Raw genomic sequence first — 18,103 nt, forward strand, 5'->3', positions numbered from 1 at the left:
AAGAGACTCATAAAAAGCATTAAAAATACTTGTGTTTATGCTAGAATAGGTTAAATGGATCATTGTGACACATACACCAACTGTTAAGTTTTAGTTTGAAGATTTATTAATGTTCTTATCTATACTAAGAATCAGCTTATTTCATTGTAAATTTTTATTGGTACTCCCAATGTAAGCTAAAATGTACTAAAATTTTACTTGATTAAAAATATATTTCCTTGCAACTCTTGATTCTTAAACTAAAAAATTATATTTTCTATTATTAATATAATTACATAATTTTATGTGCTTCTTCAAATACCTTGGTTTTATTATTAGTGTTTTCTGTAGATCAACAATTAATGGACATTTATTTAGGTTGTTGATGTATGTGTATATTTCAAATATATATATTGGTTTCATACATATATGTATATTATATGCACAGATTCAATGTAATATGTGTATGCTTTTGTATGCTTTAGCAAGATGTTATATAATATGAATCTTGAAACATTTTGAGAAAATATCAGTTTATTTCACATTAGATTGTTAGGATAGATCCTCTTATGTAATAGATTGTTAAACAATTGTGTTGCATGTTAATTAATGTGAAATATCAGTGTTGTTAGGTCACCTATTTATAATTCAATTTCATTTTACTTTGACTATAAACTTTTAAAAATTAACATTGTATAACAATCATTAATATATAACAACATTAAATTTAAGAGCACCTTAAAGTCAAGATATCATTCATATTTTCCAAACTCAAATCTACAAGTAAGATAATGAGCATTTAGTGTCTATGTCTCATAGCTTGTTTCATTCTTGCTTTGCCAATCATTTCTGCTTGTTTGTGCTACTTTACTAACTTCATAAATATGCACAGACATATTCCTTCCTATCTTGTGTCTTAGTATTTACTTTTCCTTTCCTTTTTCCGTCTTTTATTTAATATATACCAGATATTACTCATAGCAGGGTATAAAAGTAATCTTCCATTTGCCAGCTGTTTAACTCTATATTGTGTGTTTGTATCATAGCTCATTCAAATGGTTCAGAAGAGGATAAAGACAAAAATGTGTGCTTATTCTAACATCTTTATCTGGATGTTCCCTTTGGCTTTATGTTATGTTATAGTTCTGTGATTTGATTCAGTTTGATCACATAGCTTAACTTCTAAAAATAATTTTATATAGAAATGAAACAAATTGACAATAAATCTAATTGAATTAGTGAATAGGAAAAAATGAAAGTTTTCTTATCTAGGAGTATAAGAATAATGACAGTTGTGTCAATAATATAAAACTAAATTTTTGTCTTCCCTAACATGTCAAATAAGCACAGTTTCTTCTCAAGTGAAGAGGATAATAAGACAGTGGCACATACTTACTCATACACTTACCAGAAGAAATTGATCAGTTTGCCTAATTGTTAATATACTCCATTAATGAAATTTAATTCATGAATCAAATTGGCTAATTAGAATCTTAATTATAAGAATAAATAGTATCCTTCAATATTGTCTAGTATAATTGTGTCAATATTTATACCATATGACAGCAAATTGATGCTCTGATTTAAATTCTCCTATAACATGAAGAAAAAAATAGATCTCAGCTGCTCTTAATATAATGTTGCACTTGAATGATACACAAATTTCGCTCTGAAATCTTTGCAAAATATTATAGAATGATAAAACAAATTTATTTAGACTGATAATAATAAGGTTGACATTACTACTACTTATTTTATTTCCAAAACTTTATGTCACAGGAGAGTCAAAAATTTTATGTGGTTTCACTGTGGCTATCTGGTAACATGTCTGAATTCAGTGAAACTAAAAACAAATACACACATGTTACATAACATAAATTTGCTAGTACAGTTAAACAGCAGTGACAAGAGAAACAGGTTTTATGCAGAATTGGCTCCTTTTATCTCGGGAAAGGATAGACCAATTGGAGGCTGGTTTATATGCATGCTTCTCTTGCACTACATCTAATGGACACTAGAAAGTATGGCCTACTTTGGGTTTTATGCCCTGGATGATGTTGTAGGGAAGACAGGAGCTGGTTTAGTTAGTCCCTCCTTAGTTTGATACATTCATTCTCAGTACATACTGCAGTTATTCTTTCCTTGTAAGATTTTTTAAAATTATACAAATAGTAGGTTTCATTATATCATTATCTCACATGAATATAAGGTACTTTGATTACATTTACCTCCTTCTTACTCACACCCTACCCACCTCTTACATCCCCTACCTACCACTCACTGATCCCCTTTCTCCTATTTATTCTCCAATGGTCTCCACCCTGTTAAGAATCTACATATGAAAGTAAACGTGATTTTTGTCTTTGAGTCTGACTTATCAATTTTTCTGCTAAGCCCCCCTCCACGATTTTGTTCCTATAAATGGCTGGATAAGATCCTTCTGTAACTGTTCAGCTGAATATGTTCTCTTTAGCCATCCTGATGGGCATCTAGCCTGATCGTATGACTGGGCTATTGTGATAGTACTGCAATGAACATAAGTATCTCTAGTATGTTCTGATCTTGAACTGTTTGGGTATATACTGGGAGTAGTTTAAGAGGTTAATATTGGAATTCCATTAACAAAACAAAACAAAACAAAACAAAAAACCTCTTTTGCCAGGCTGGGAATGTGACTTAGTAGTAGAGTGCTTGCCTAGCATACATGAAGTCCTAGATTCAATTCCTCAGCCCCATATTAACAGAAAAATCCAGAAGTGGTGCTGTGGCTCAAGTGGTAGAGTTCTAGTCTTGAGCAAAAGAATCCTAAGGACAGTGCCCAGGCCCTGAGTAAAAACCCCAGGACTGGCAAAACAAAACAAAACAAAAAACTTCCTTGACCACCTCCATAAAAATTTCCACCCTGCTATGCTAATTTACATTCCCATGAACAGTATATAATTATTGCAGTTCAGTGATGAAATAGTTTCATATATTTAAAAAATATATTTGCTGAGAAGGCAAATAAGATGTATAGAATAAATATTAACTATACATATGATTTTTAAAGTTTTATCATAATTAATGCTTACAAATCAATTAAAAACCTATAAGGTTTATTATAGTTAATGCTTACAAATCAATTAGCCGTTACCCAAAAGGAAATAATACAACTCAATGAAAAATATGACTCATAAGTATATGAAAAAGTGTTCAACTTCATAAATCCCCAAGTAAATAAAATTAAACATAAAGCTTTGTTTTTCACCACACTATTAAAGTGATTTAAAATGATGAAATTCTTAGAAATAGTTTGAAGAGACAGGTTTTTCTATCTTATGTTGCTAATAAGATTATATATTAATAAGGTAATTTTCGATTATTTGGAAGAATGTTTGGAAGAATGATTCAAAGTCCTGAAAAATCTGTTCACCTTCAGAAATATTTCTCTTGTGAAATTTTTGAAGGAAATACTTATAAGTTCCTTAGAGAATATTTGTAGGTGAGCACTGGTGGCTCTCTTACAATTCTAACTACTGATTACACTGAGACCTGCAACATTGTGCTTCTTCGCAGCCTGAGAAATTGCATTTCCAATTAATCAGTAAGATGATGGGCTAGCGTGGTACAATAGCAGTCATGAACAAGAAAGCCAAAACCAAATGAGACAATGAAGTCTGAGTTCAAGCCTTGATACCAGTACAAAACAAAATAACAACAAAATCTGAACCCCCACACAAAACAGAATATATATGAGAGATTATGTCCAACATTTAAAATAGCTATCATCCTATTCCAATTTTCAGCTACATGCTATATATATTTACATATAGGTATATGTGTGTGCGTGTATATATATATATATATATATATATATATATATATACATATATATATCATTCATTTGTTTGAGGGATGTACATGATTCCCTTCCAATAACAGAATTCAACTAAAGTAATGATCTTGACTTCTGATATTAGATTCTGAGAAACTGTAGCTTTCCTCCCCTCTCATACTTTTTCCTCATTTTCCCCACTATTTTGGCTCAGATAGGAAGTATCTGTCTATTTGAGTTGTCCTATACAGAAACTCAGGTGGAAGTGATATGAAGGTAGTTTTGAATCAATAGCCAGCCAGAAACTCAAGCTTTTATTTAACAACTCAGGAGGAATCAAATCACTAAAATAGTTTATAATCAAATCTTATCCTCTACTGCAACCTGAGATGAACAGAGTCATAGATAAAACTTCATTGTAACCTCAAGTGACAACTTGAGTTAGAGAGGTCAAATTCACATACCTGGATTCCTGGATTCTACATAGAGACAGGTAAGCTGTCCTAAATTGCTAAATTCTCATACCAATCTAATATGTAGGTGTAGAGAATTAATGAAATCATAAGACAATCTTGCTACGTTGACATGCTTTAAGTAATAACAAGGTGAAGCATTATTTTAGTTTAGGTATAAACACAACCACACACACACATAAACATGCACACATTACAGATGTCTGGGAGAACACAATGCACTAATGTTCATGGTTGGCTTTGAGTTACAAGAAGATAAACAATTTAAAATTATTTTTCTAGGTGTTTTTGGTAGTTTACCTTTAAAATGTTTTTTAACAACATAGTGGGTTTTATTTCTGCATTTCTAGAGTCCGGTTCAGCTCTTTGAATATAGCTGAAAATCAGTAACTCTTGGATTACAGTTTTTTTATGACACGTTTAAACACAAATTCCAAGAAGTGTAAGAGTAAAGAAGCTAAATGTTTTCTTATAGTCCCGATGCCTGTTTCTCTATCAAGACACTGTTATTTGCTTAACATTTTGACTTTGAGCTTTGTCAACATGGAATAAGGAACTAAAAGAACCACTAGGTCTAAACCTAGGTGACAGTAAAAGAAAGAGTAGATAACTCCTGGTGATTTAGGTAACTGTAGAGCAGATTGCCTCAATGGGGATATGATTCCTGGAAAACCAGATGATAAAACTACATGATGGAGATTCATCATCGTGAAGGCAGTGAAGGGATCTGCAAAATGGTTGCTCTTCTGCTATGAAAAGGGTACTTTAGAAAGCTGATTAGTTTAATATGTGAAACCTATTTCCTGTTTCAGTTACATTCAGCTTCTCTAAAGGTCTATATTATGAATCATTTGATACACTACGGGCATGTTAGCATGAGACTGAATAAGAGACAACACACCTTGGAGCTGACACTTAACTTGGACTATTTATCTTTTTTAATATGTCTACTAAAGAAATAGTCAGCTATCATGAATTATTCCATTTTACATATTTGTAAAAATACAAACTAGCTTGACTCTGCACAGTATTTGCTCTGGTAGATTATTTTTTATCCTTCATGGGTTTGAATGTAGTTTGCCTGAACAAGGTGCTGTGAAAGTCTTTGTATTTGATATTAAAACACAAATTCTAAAGAATTGCTTGTTTTTGATGATTCTAAGCAGAAACATTGACTGAGTAGTATTTTCTAGGAGTTATGAATAAAAGAGGATAATACAATTTAGTTCTTACGTTTTTGCTGGTTTTACTTTTTTGTTTTAATACTGAATATTTGGTGAAGCTTTGGATTATGTAATTAAAATATTTAATAGTAAATTAAACAGAATAAACACTCAATGATGATTAGTAATGTGTGAGGTTATTTATCAATTTGTCTATCTACATAAACTCAACTGTTGCATTAAATTCATTTAGCTTATCCATCACATGCTCATTAAACACCAACCAAATGCCTACAATCAAGCCAGCCACAACTTAAAACTTTATCTTGAACTTGTACTTACTTTCCAGTGATATACCTTACTATGTCTTCATACATTATTATTTTTTGAATACTGACCTCAAAAATTGTTTGTATGAGATTCTTACCTGTGTTGATTTGCTGGGGTGGGAGAGTAGGGAGGGGGGAGGGGATCTTGGCTTTCATTTCAAATTCCAACTATGTTCTCAGGACATGCAATTAGATTTTCCCCCCTTGGGGAAAAAGATAGAATACTTAATGTTTGTATGTTCTATAATTTTATATGTCTCTTTGGTACCAAAGAGCACTTACTTTATATGACTGCCAACAACTATTTGTGGTACGCTAGATTTTGGTTCTTTAAAATGTCCTCATAAAAATCACTAGATAAATTAAAGAAAGATCACAAAGGCATCTGCCAATCTTCTTTCTCCCAAGAAAGGCAGTATTCATGTTGTTTCTGGGAAATCCCCAAATTCCATATGGCTTTCACAATTACTATATTCATGCCAGCACAGAAGGAAAACACTTTCCTTGAAATATCTGCTTATGTATACTCCATCTGATTTGTCAGTGAGCAGAAGATATTATTCTTTTTCAAAAAATGCTATTCTTAGTAAAGATGTGGAAGAACTTTTTTAATTGAAGCCATGAATAAAACAGAGATCTGGATGACTTTGATAATTTCATATATATGTATTCATTGTTTCTAAGCTAAATATAAGCCTTTTCTGTATTTTCATTTCAATCCTCCCCTGCAAAAAAAAAACACTAAAACAACAACAACAACAACAACAAACAGTAGTCAAAAGCCCTATACTCCTGAGAGGGACAGACAGTGTTGCTGTAACTTTAAGGCTTAAAAATGTCATGTTAGGGTATAGAAAAAATTTCTAGTAGTCTGAATTCCTTCCTATATGTAGCCAGAAGGTAGCATTATTTAGAAAGGAAAATCCTAGAGTGGGACTCAAAATCTTGCTTCCATTCTGAGCTGTGCCATCAAAATGCATTATAATTTTGCTGTTACTTTGGCTTTGATGCTTCATTTTCCTTACCCTAAAATAAAGATGCCAGGCAAGAAGACCTCTAATTAAACTTCCTTCACCTGTGTATTGTCTGAATCCATGATGGGGGGTCTCTATTTCTATGTTGGGAGACAGTGGGATAAGCTTCTTGATTGAGTCTTTCCTTCTCATAAGTCAGTTCAGCTTTGCAGGGCCTCTAAGTCTAACTGTTGCTGAAATTTTTTCATTTCATGGGCTTTTAAAAAGGTTTCTATTTTTGTATCTTTACAGGTTTTATCTTACTTCATCTCTTGGCACCTATTTGCACTTGTGGAAACTCTGTTTAGGTGTTTTCTGAGCATGAGATTGTCTATAATGAAGGTGAACTATACACTCTAGTGTTATATATAATATAATATATTGTATAGATGTAATATATCTTAGGTATAATATATCGGATATTAGATTATTATAGAATTCTATATTCTATATTCTATATATATTCTATCATATATTCTATATGATATCATATATTCTATGTGATAGAATATAATATAGAATTTTATACATGTAAAAAGATGACAATAACACATACCCTCTCTCTTTCTGACCTGTTGATGGACTAGCTATATACCTTCTGTATAGTCACTTCAAAACTGGACATTATTATTTTCTTCATTCACTCAGATCTCCTTTCCAGCCACTCTTTACGGATATAGATTCTCTCTTTTAAACCTGGACTTATTTCCAGTGCAATGTATTCAGAAGTACATAAAAGCAGGCACTTATTTTAGTTGAGATAGGCATTTGCATGTCTGAGTCCACAACAATGGCCCACATATTATTAAACAGACACTCAGTCCAAGAGGAAATCTTTTGCCCAGTTCCTCATGGACCCACTATTTGACAATTAATAATTATTTTTCACATTATTTTTATCTGTAAGTGAGATTTTTGCATGCACTTGAAGAACCAAACCCATCTCAAATAAAAAAATGAAACAATACTATTGTTAATAACTGACTTAAAACCTACAAAAATATTGTGTAATATTCTAGATTATGTTATTTCAAAATTTAATGTGGGTAGTTAGAAACTAACTTCCTTTGTCACTGAAGTCATAAGTGACCACAAGTACCAAAATATAGAAATTCTTTGTATGAGTACTTGAAGCTAATTTTAAAAGTAAAATAAGACTATATATTGATTCTAGAAATGCCAACCGTTAACATTGAAGTAAACATTTTATAACTTTCTTTAAAGTATTTCTTTTTTTATTCAGTTAATTATATATGGAATATTTCTTTTAAGATACTCTTAAAAATGACATTCTTACTAAAACTGCATTTGTTGATACAGATTTTACAAATCATGATGATTTTTTATTGAGATTATCATCCTCCTTCTAGGCATCGTCTATGAAACCATAGTATTTTCAATGATAATTTTATGTCAAGGCTGAATCTGAACTTACGGTGAGTCATGATCAAGTGTTGTGCAAAACAATAGGTTGGAATTGTATGGCTCTATGATGCACCTTTCATTCTTGTCATAAATGACACACAATTGTCTTTCTGACCCAGAAGTGTCATTTTCCACTAAGTTAGCTTTACACATAGTTGTAACTGACTTGATTCCTAGAAGCAGAGTTCTAGTACTACAGTTTCCAGAAGAGTCTTCAGCCACAGCATACACAGGTTAATCCATGCTCTCATGGTCCTCTTCTGTTTTCTGTTCCCTTTTCCAAAGGTCATTACCTCAGTGATAATTATGTCTACCCTACTGAATGCTTATCGTCCTTCCTATTGTTATCTGCATAGCTTGCTTCATTGCTTTTCACTATTGCTGTAAATCTGAGGGAATCTGCCTATGTATTTTTTTCTCAGTTGAGCAGAAGCCATCAGAGCACAAAGCTGAAATCACAGTACATAAGGTAATTAAAAATAAATAAGACAATGTGTGCCAGTGTAGCAGTAGAACTCTTCACCCTGCCATCAGCAGATGTGTAGGCAGTCACTGGAGTATAATAATAAATGGTAGAGTTCAGATTTATGCAATGATCCAATGTCTAATACTTTCTGGATCATATGCTGTCTCTACCATCCATTCTTTATTCATCTCCAGAACTGAGTGATTCTTTGTTTTTCTTTTTTTCTTTTTTCTTTCTTTCTTTTTGTTTTAATGTGAAAATACCGTACAGAAGGGTGATAATTACATGGGCAAGGTAATGGGTACACTTCTTATCAAGCATTGTTGCCTCCTCCTTTGTTTCCCCTTCCCATCCCTTCCCATCCTTTCCCATCCCCCCCTCATCCGCCTCACCACCCCGTAAAAGTTGTAAAGTTCGTTTTTCAACATAAAGACTTGTACATCTCATTGTTGCAATGGGTCCACCTGTATCCCTATTTAAATGGTTTGTTTTTCGCTTCTCCTCCACAAATTATACCAACATCAAATACAGTGAAAGCATGGGTTATACCATGGGGAAGGGAGATACAAAGCAACAAAGAAATCATCTTATAAATATGTTAAACAATCACAAGAAAGAAAAAACCATTTGAATATTTATCTTGGGGTTCATTTCACCTAACATCAACTTATCTGACCTTTTCTGCTTGTCTCAGACATATGCTAGTTATTGCAAATAGGGGAAACCATGGGACCTATGTTTTTTGGGGCCTGGCTTACTTCACTTAATATAATTTTTTCCAAGTCTTTCTATTTCCCAACAAATGGGCAATGCCATTCTTTCTAATGGAGGCATAGAATTCCATTGTGTATATATACCACATTTTCTTGATCCATTCATCTAATGAGGGTCATCTGGGTTGGTACCATATCTTAGCTATGGTAAATAATGCTGCAATAAACATAGTTGTGCTGGGAGCTTTAGTATGGTCTTGTTTGTGATCATTTGGGTAAATGCCCAAAAGTGTGATTGCTGGGTCATGAGGGAGCTCTATATGGAGTCTTTTGAGGAACTTCCATACTACTTTCCAAAGTGGTTGAACATGTTTACATTCCCACCAACAATGCAGTAAGGTTCCCTTCTGGCCACATGCCCTCCAGCATCCGTTGTTATTAAAGTTCTTGATTATAGTCATTCTAACTGGGGTGAGGTGGTTTCTCAATGTTGTTTTAATTTGTATTTCTTTTATGGCTAGAGAGGTTGAGCATATCTTAATGTGTCTGTTGGCCATCCTTTCTTCTTCAGAGAAGTTTCTCTTTAAGTCTTTAGCTCACTTATTTATTGAGCAGTTGTTTCTTTGAGGATTTGTTGTTGGGGATTTAATTTTTTTGAGTTCCAGGTATATTTTAGATATGAGACCCTTGTCTGTTGTATGGTTAGTGAAGATCTTCTCCCAGTCTGTGGGCTTTCTGTTGATCTTGCTAGCTATGTCCTTTTCCATGCAGAAGCTCTGTAATTTCATGCAATCCCATTTGTCCAACCTTTCTTTGATTTGTTGTGTTTCTGGGTCTCTATTAAGATAATTTCAGCCTGTGCCAAGGGTTTCTCCTATTCCATCCTGTAATGTTTTCAGAGTGTCTGCTTTGACTCCAAGGTCTTTGATCCATTTGGAGTTGATTCTGGTGCAGGGTGATATATAAGGTTCTAGCTTTAGTTTTCTACAAGTGATTAACCAATTTTTCATCACCATTTACTGAAGAGGCTGTCTTTCTTCCATATCGAAGATTAGATGGCTACATGTCTGTAGGCTCATTTCTTGGTTTTCAAGTCTATTCCATTGGTCATGAGGTCTGTTCTTGTGCAAGTACCAAGCTGTTTTGATTACTATGGTTTTATAGAAAAGTTTGAAATTTGGCATTGATATTCCTCCAGCACTGTTCTTTCTGTTAAGGATAATTTTTGTTATTTGGGGTCTTTTATTGTTCCATATGAATTTTTGGATTGCCTCTTCTATTTCCTTCAAGAATGAGGTTGGAATATTGATAGGTATCATATTGAATTTGTAGATAGCCTTGGGAAGTATTGCCATTTTCACAATGTTGGTCCTTCCAATCCAGGAGCATGGGAAGTTTTGCCACTTTCTAAGTTCTGTTTTAAATGGTAAACACTTTGGGAAATTACCTTTTCCCCAGAAAATTATGTCTTATCTCTCTGAAACTTCATGTGGTACCAGATAAAAGGAGTGAACCATCTCTTTGATGGCAGAGAATGTAACCTACTCAGACCTGAGAGAATTCAAGTTCAATGTATGCTTTCCATTATCCTTTAAAAAAGCAAGATTTTCTTGATGATATACAGTCTCCCATCACCAATTATCCATTCACTACAAATTCATTTCTCTTACTCATCTCCCTCTTTTGCTGTTCAGATTGAATGTTTTGCTATAGAATTATAAAGCAAGTAGCTGAAAGAAAAGTGGGCATCATTAGACTAGAAAGGGAATGAAACTTTTTGATTGTTACCCTTAAAGAAATGAAGGTTCAGATTCATTTCAAGAGAATATCCCTTTTACTTGACCAAGAAACTTACTATGCTCTGTTATAATAGTATATATTTTTTCTCTTTAAGGGCTGTGGCTTGTCTACATGGAAAGAATGATATAAGTGTGCCAGGAGTACATATGGAATACATAAGATATTTTTGTCATTATTCTAGTCATCCACTTTTAGATTCTTTCAGAATCCCAAAATACACCCATAAAAATAAAAAAAATGTTTCAAGGTCCTATCACATCGATAAATCATGTATCCAAGTGTATATTGTATCCAAATACAGCTAACTCTACATAAAAAGCAAATGGAAGAGAAAAAGAAATCTCATACTGGAATGTGAGTGAAGGGGAAAGCTTGCAGACATTCAGGAAATACCAGCCCTAGCATAGAATAAGATGCTTTTATTTGTTTTTTTTTTTCTGTCTTTAAAGAATTACAATTCTCTTATTGCCTGTAGGTCCTTATCATCCCATTAGTCACAACTGAAAGTTTTTATAAACCTTGTCTTAACAAATCTTTTCTGTCGTTTTATGAATATACCTGCCTCGATATTTTTCTCCCCTTTCCTTCACATTCCATTCAACTCCTTTTCAATTTTTTACATTCCAACCTATCTGAATGGGACATTACTTTCAGTGGAATCTTAAGCAGGGGTTTCTGGTTCTTTCGTCTTGGCATTTGGTCTGCGAAGAATATTTCCCCGAGGGCTTGCACTTCAGCTGAATGGAGGAGGGAGGATTTCTTCTATAAACTGGGTTTTTAATCTGGGTAGCTCTAGGAGGGCAAATTGCCCATGCCTTTAGTCTACAGAGCCGTTTACTTGGGCAGCTGCCATTTAGGGTTTCTCCCAAAGAGCCATTTTCCCAGAGGGAGCTGAGCCTGGGAAACAAGCAAGAGCAGGATTCCCTGTAGTTTCTAGCTTGTGAACTTTCTCTCTGTTTCTCTCTCTCTCTCTCTCTCTCTCTCTCTCTCTCTCTCTCTGTTTCTCCCTGTTTCTCCCTGTTTCTCTCTCTCTGTCTGTCTCTGTCTCTGTCTCTCTGTCTCTGTCTCTGTCTCTGTCTCTGTCTCTCTCTCTCTCTCTCTCTCAAAAGAAACACTGCCAACCTGGCACCTTTTTCCAGTTGCTCCTATTCTCATGCTAAAATTCTTCCAAATATAGTGAAGATCCTATTCCTTGGCAAAAGAAAATACAGGGAGCTTCCCCCATTACATTAGCAAAAAAAAAAAAAAAAGTAACATAGGTGTGGTGACTTTTACTGTTAAAGTAAAATAACAATTTCCTTCCCAAAAGTTGGCACGGGTTTGTGCCTCTAGGTAACAAATAGGGTTTAGAACAGCATCAGTAATTCAGCATGGTCTTAACTCTCTTTGTCTTTTCATTTTCTGTAACTTGAAATAACTTGGAAGTTCTACATAATTTAAATGATATTATCTATCTATCTATCTATCTATCTATCTATCTATCTGTCTGTCTGTCTGTCTGTCTGTCTGTCTGTCTGTCTGTCTGTCTGTTTGTCTGTCTGTCTGTCGTCTGTCTATCTATCTACTTACCTACCTATCTATTGTATATCTGTCTGCCTATCCATCTATGTATTCACATATTAAACCCAACAAGAAAACATAAATACATATAAAGCCATATGCTCACACTTCTGCTTTATGTATTGTTCTTTCTAGATACTCTTTGCTAAGTATTTGGATAATTTATCCTACATTTCTTGAATGCATATAAATGTACATATATAAACATAAAAATTTAAGCCACTGATATCATGGTATAAATAGGTTCTACTTTTTTTCCTTTTCTTTTTATCTAATACTTTTTCTAAAGCAATATTAAAAAAGACATGTTCATCGAGCTTTTATTTTAGAAGAGGAAGGAATATGGTAAAAAGTTTGTTCTCCTTTCTTTATTTATGTGACATCATTTCCTACCAACTCTTCTTACTAATGCATTTAGTCATGTTTGTATAATTTCAGTTATTTTGTATAAGTTGGACAATTTTCTCAAAAGTACATGTCAAATGTTATTATTTATTTTTTTACGCTATCCCTGAAGTCAGATGGTTCTACACAAAGGAAGTGGTTTGGAGTGGGGGTGGGTGGGACAAAGAAAGGAAAGGAGAGAGAAAAGAAAGAGGGAAGAGAAAGAGAGAAAGAAGAGACAAATAGTCATGCATTGGTAAAATGCAATAACATGACTGTGACATAAAAATCATTTTGTTGAATGTTTTTGGACAGGAAAATAAAATTGGAAACATGGAATAGCAATAAAAGTACTGAAAAAAATAAATAAAAATCATGGCATGAAATATAATTGTGGAAATGAAGAATGCATTGCATGAGCCAAAGAGAAAGCATGATAAAATATAGAAAATACAAGCAAAAACCTGGATTTGGAATATTAAAATGGGATAGATAGGGTATAGAAATTGTTAAAGAATATGGAGTAGAAATATTGATAGCCACCCAAAAGGATGCATATTAAAAGGGAAAAAATGGGAATAAAAGCTATATTGATAAAAATAAAAGAATTGAAGACATTTTTCACAAGTAAAAATATAAGAATGTAGATTACAGAAATTCAAAGTATGACACACAAGATGTGTAGTTAAATATTCCATGCATAGATACAGTACAGCAAAAACATCATATGTCACAAAGCAAAGAAATAATTAAAAAATCAATTTAGGTTAATCTATTTGTCTTGTATCTGTTAATAAAGAGTAACAAAAACAACAACAAACCTGTTTTAAGCACTATTTTAAATACTTTTTAAAGAAACACTTCTTTTAAGCACTTTTTTTTGGTCAGTTACGGTTTTGAACTCAGGGCTGGTAACTGTTCCTGAGCCTCTTTGTGCTCAAGTAGCACTCTACCACTTGACCCACAGTACCACTTCTGGTTTTTGAGGGGATAATTGGAACTAAGAGTCTCATGGGCACTTTTCTGCTCAGGCTGGCTTCAAACAAGCATCCTTAGATCTCAGCCTCTTGAGTAAATAGGATTACAAACTTGAGCCACCAGCAACTGACTCAACACTAAGTCTGAGTAAGGAAAAAATGGCTTATTATACATTCCAAATATACAAACATAACTTGAAAATTAACATTTTATATTTAGAAAACTTGTTAAAATTGAAAGATAAGTAATTGTATATACATTAGATCTCATTAATTATTCCATACATGAATGGATTCTCTTAGAAAGCTTCAGAGAGGATATACCCCAAACAGCAAATGGATCTATAAAAGGGGAGAAATGGGGACTGGGCAGGTGGCTCAATGGTAGAGTGCTTGCCTTGCATGCACAAGGCCCTGGGTTTGATTCCTCAGCACCATGTAAGCAGAGAAAATCAGAAAGTGGTGCTGTGGCTCAAGTAGTAGAGTGCTAGCCTTGAGCTGAAGAGCTGAGGGACAGCACCCAGGCCCAGAGTTCAGGCCCCATGACTGACAAAAATAAATAAATAAATAAATAAGAGAAATGTGACATAAGAATTTAAAAAGAGATAAGCTGGTTGTTCTGAAATATATATGTTGTTTGTTAATTTTTGTTAATTTTTATTGATGCATTAAAATTTTTGTATGAATGCATAATTATCATGTATTCATGCTACTACTGATGGGCATTTATATTGCTTTTACATTGGAGCTATTTTGTATAATGCCAGCATAAATATTCTTATTACATATTATCTTAGTTTTTTTTGTAGGTTGCAGGAGGCTAAGCTTTATTTTTGGTCAGGTGTTGACTGGGCTGAATATTCATCTGATACTTCAGGGAAATTCTTACTGTAAGTCTTATTCTTGTCATTGTCAGTACCCAACTTCTTGTTAGCTATTAGCTGGGAGCAACTCTCAGGTCCTAGAAGTTATGTACAATGTTTACCATGTCACTTCAATGATTTTTCAAGCCACCTTGTCAAACTGTTGTATAAAATTCTCTAACTTTCCTTGTCTCTCACTGCTAAACTCAGATTTAAAGTGTCCTTTTGTCCCAACAAATTAACTATACTATGTTTGGGTCAGGTGCTTTGTTGTTTCTTGTCAAGTATCTCATCCTACTTACAAGTTTTGTGCACATTCTTGAGAAAGTGGTTATAGAAAGATAAGGATCACAGTGGAGCTCTATGTGGAGTCTTTTGAGGAACCTCCATACTGCTTTCCAAAGTGGTTGAACAAGTTTACACTCCCACCAACAATGCAGTAGTGTTCCATTCTGGCCAAATCCCCTCCAGCATCTGTTGTTAATAGATTTCTTGAGTATAGCCATTCTAACTAGAGTGAGGTGGAATCTCAATGTTGTTTTGATTTGCATTTCTTTTATGGCTGGAGAGTTTGAACATTTGTTCATATGTCTATTGGCCATTCTTATTTCCTCTTCAGAGAAGTTTCTCTTTAAGTCTTTAGCCCACTTATTTATTGAGCAGTTGTTCCTTTGAGGTTTGTTGGGGAATTTATTTTTTTGAGTCCAAGTAGATTTCAGATATGAGACCTTTATCTGTTGTATGGCTAGTGAAGATCTTCTTCCAATCTGTGGGCTTTCTATTGATCTTGTTAGCTATATTCTTTGCCATGCAGAAGCTCTGCAGCTTCATGCAATCCCATTTGTCCAACTTTTCTTTGATTTGTTGTGTTTCTGGGTCTCTATTAAGAAAATTTTGGCATGTGTCAAGGAGACTTTAATGATCATAAACAAGACCAACCAGCACACCTATGTTTATTGCAGCATTATTTACCATAGCTAAGATATGGAACCAACCCAAGTGCCCCTCAGTAGATGAATGGATCAAAAATAATGTGATATTGATATATATATTGTTATATAGATATATAGATATATGTACACACAATGGAATTCTATGCTGCCATCAGAAAGAGTGACATCGCCCCATTTGTTAGGAAACAGAAAGACTTAGAAAACATTATATTAAGTGAAATAAGCCAAACCCAAAGAAACATAGTTCCCATGGTTTCCCTTATTTGCAATATCTAATATATGTGAGGGACAAATAGAAAAGATCAAAAACTATGTACATATGATCAGATAAGATGACATTAAGCAAAATGAATCCCAAGGTAGGGACACAAGTCGTTTTTTTCTTACCATTGTTTCTAACGTATTTATAATGTACCATATGATTCTTCTGATTCTTTTTATGTTCCTTCCCCTGGTGTAAGCTGTGTTCTCACTGTATTTGATGTCGGTGCCCTGCATCTTGTATATACACTTCTCCAATTTGGGGAGGGGAAGGGAATAAAGGTTGACCCATTGTAACAATGAGATGTACAAGACACAATTTAGGTGGGGGGGGGAGGTGGAGGAAGTGGAGGAGAGGAGTGTAGTTGTGGAGGTGTGAGGGATGGGGAAGGGATGGTAGGGGAAAAACAAAGGAGGAGGCAACAATGCTTGATGGGAAATGTACTCATTACCTTGCTCATGTAATTGTAAACAACCCTCTAAACAATATTTTACAATAAAAAAGTCTAAAATAAAAATAAAAAAGTGAGGATCAACTTAGAATTTGGAGTTAATATTCTAAAGTGCTGGTATTAGTCCAAACTAATATTAGTTTTATCATTTTCCTTTTTCCAAATTGTCCTTTCTAAATTAGAAACACTTTGTTTGAGATATGTTATCCTTTTAGTATTTTGAGGAATTTCATGTGATATGTTGTTTAGAATATTTTGTATGTCATGTAAATAGTCAGGTGGAAGTCCCTCCATTTTATAGGTGACATATTCCATGAACATAAATGAATGCCTGAAACTGAATAATACCTAGGTGTGTGTGTGTGTGTGTGTGTGTGTGTGTGTGTGTGTGTGTGTGTGTATACTATACTTATTCTTATATACATATCAATAATAAAATTTAATTTATAAATTATACATAAAAGAAGTGACAATGAAATAGGAAATTTGTAAAAATATGGCATTATTAACACATTGCTTTAAAAATATTCTATCAAATAATTGTAGATTTTAGTTGACTGTGGGAAATGCAAACATGGAACTCAATATTATAGCTCTAAGGATAAGATTAATATATTCTTTCCATGTAATAATTGGTCATGTTTTGGCAAAAATAATATGCTGGTTTTATAGGATAAGTTCCAAAAATATTTACATAAAATGAAGATTTCCATTATATCTTTCTTTTCTTTTCCTTTTTGCTTTTCTTTTTCCTGATTTTCTTCCTTCCTTCCTTCTTTTTTTCCGTCCTTCCTTCCTCCCTCTTTTCTTTCCCTCTTCCCTTTTTTGATGTCTCTTTTGAGATACCCTGAGGCTTAGTATTGCCTAGAAATTACAATCTTGCTGTATCAGACTCAAAATATAATATTACAGTTCTGCATAGCCATCACCCGCTATAATATATTCATTTCTCTATTTATTTTGCTTCGGTTTAATTTCTTTTAATTTTATGTTCTTTTCTTAAGTGACTGAGATATATACTCTATTATCAATTTTAGCCACAAACAGAAGGTTTCAAAGCATGAACTAAAATCATAACCAATTTTCAGAGCTCTCTTTTATTGAGGGTCCAATGTCTGCTGTAATTCTATTCTGTGCCAGGTGTATCCCTGCATCTCATGCTTCAGTTCTCTCTACAACTACACTGAACCCCAGTCTCACTTCACTCCATCTTTAACCCTGTACATGAAAGCTTTTGGAATAAAATTTTATTTTACTGATTTATATTTATTCCTTATATTCCTTATTCACTTCTGTTCCCTTCCTATAAAATTTATTTCATTAAATTTCATTATGCCAGAAAACCAATTTTAAACTTTTGTTGTTAATTTTTACTTAACAATCCTTCTGGTTCAGTGGATTGCACATTATCAATTTCATTATTAGTTTTACCTTCCTCAAATATTTTTGTTACATATTTGATTAAAACAACAAAAATA

Source organism: Dipodomys merriami, unplaced genomic scaffold (assembly GCF_024711535.1).
Source record: "Dipodomys merriami isolate MVZ:Mamm:240054 unplaced genomic scaffold, mDipMer1.0.p SCAF_2, whole genome shotgun sequence".
Taxonomy (NCBI): Eukaryota; Metazoa; Chordata; class Mammalia; order Rodentia; family Heteromyidae; genus Dipodomys; species Dipodomys merriami.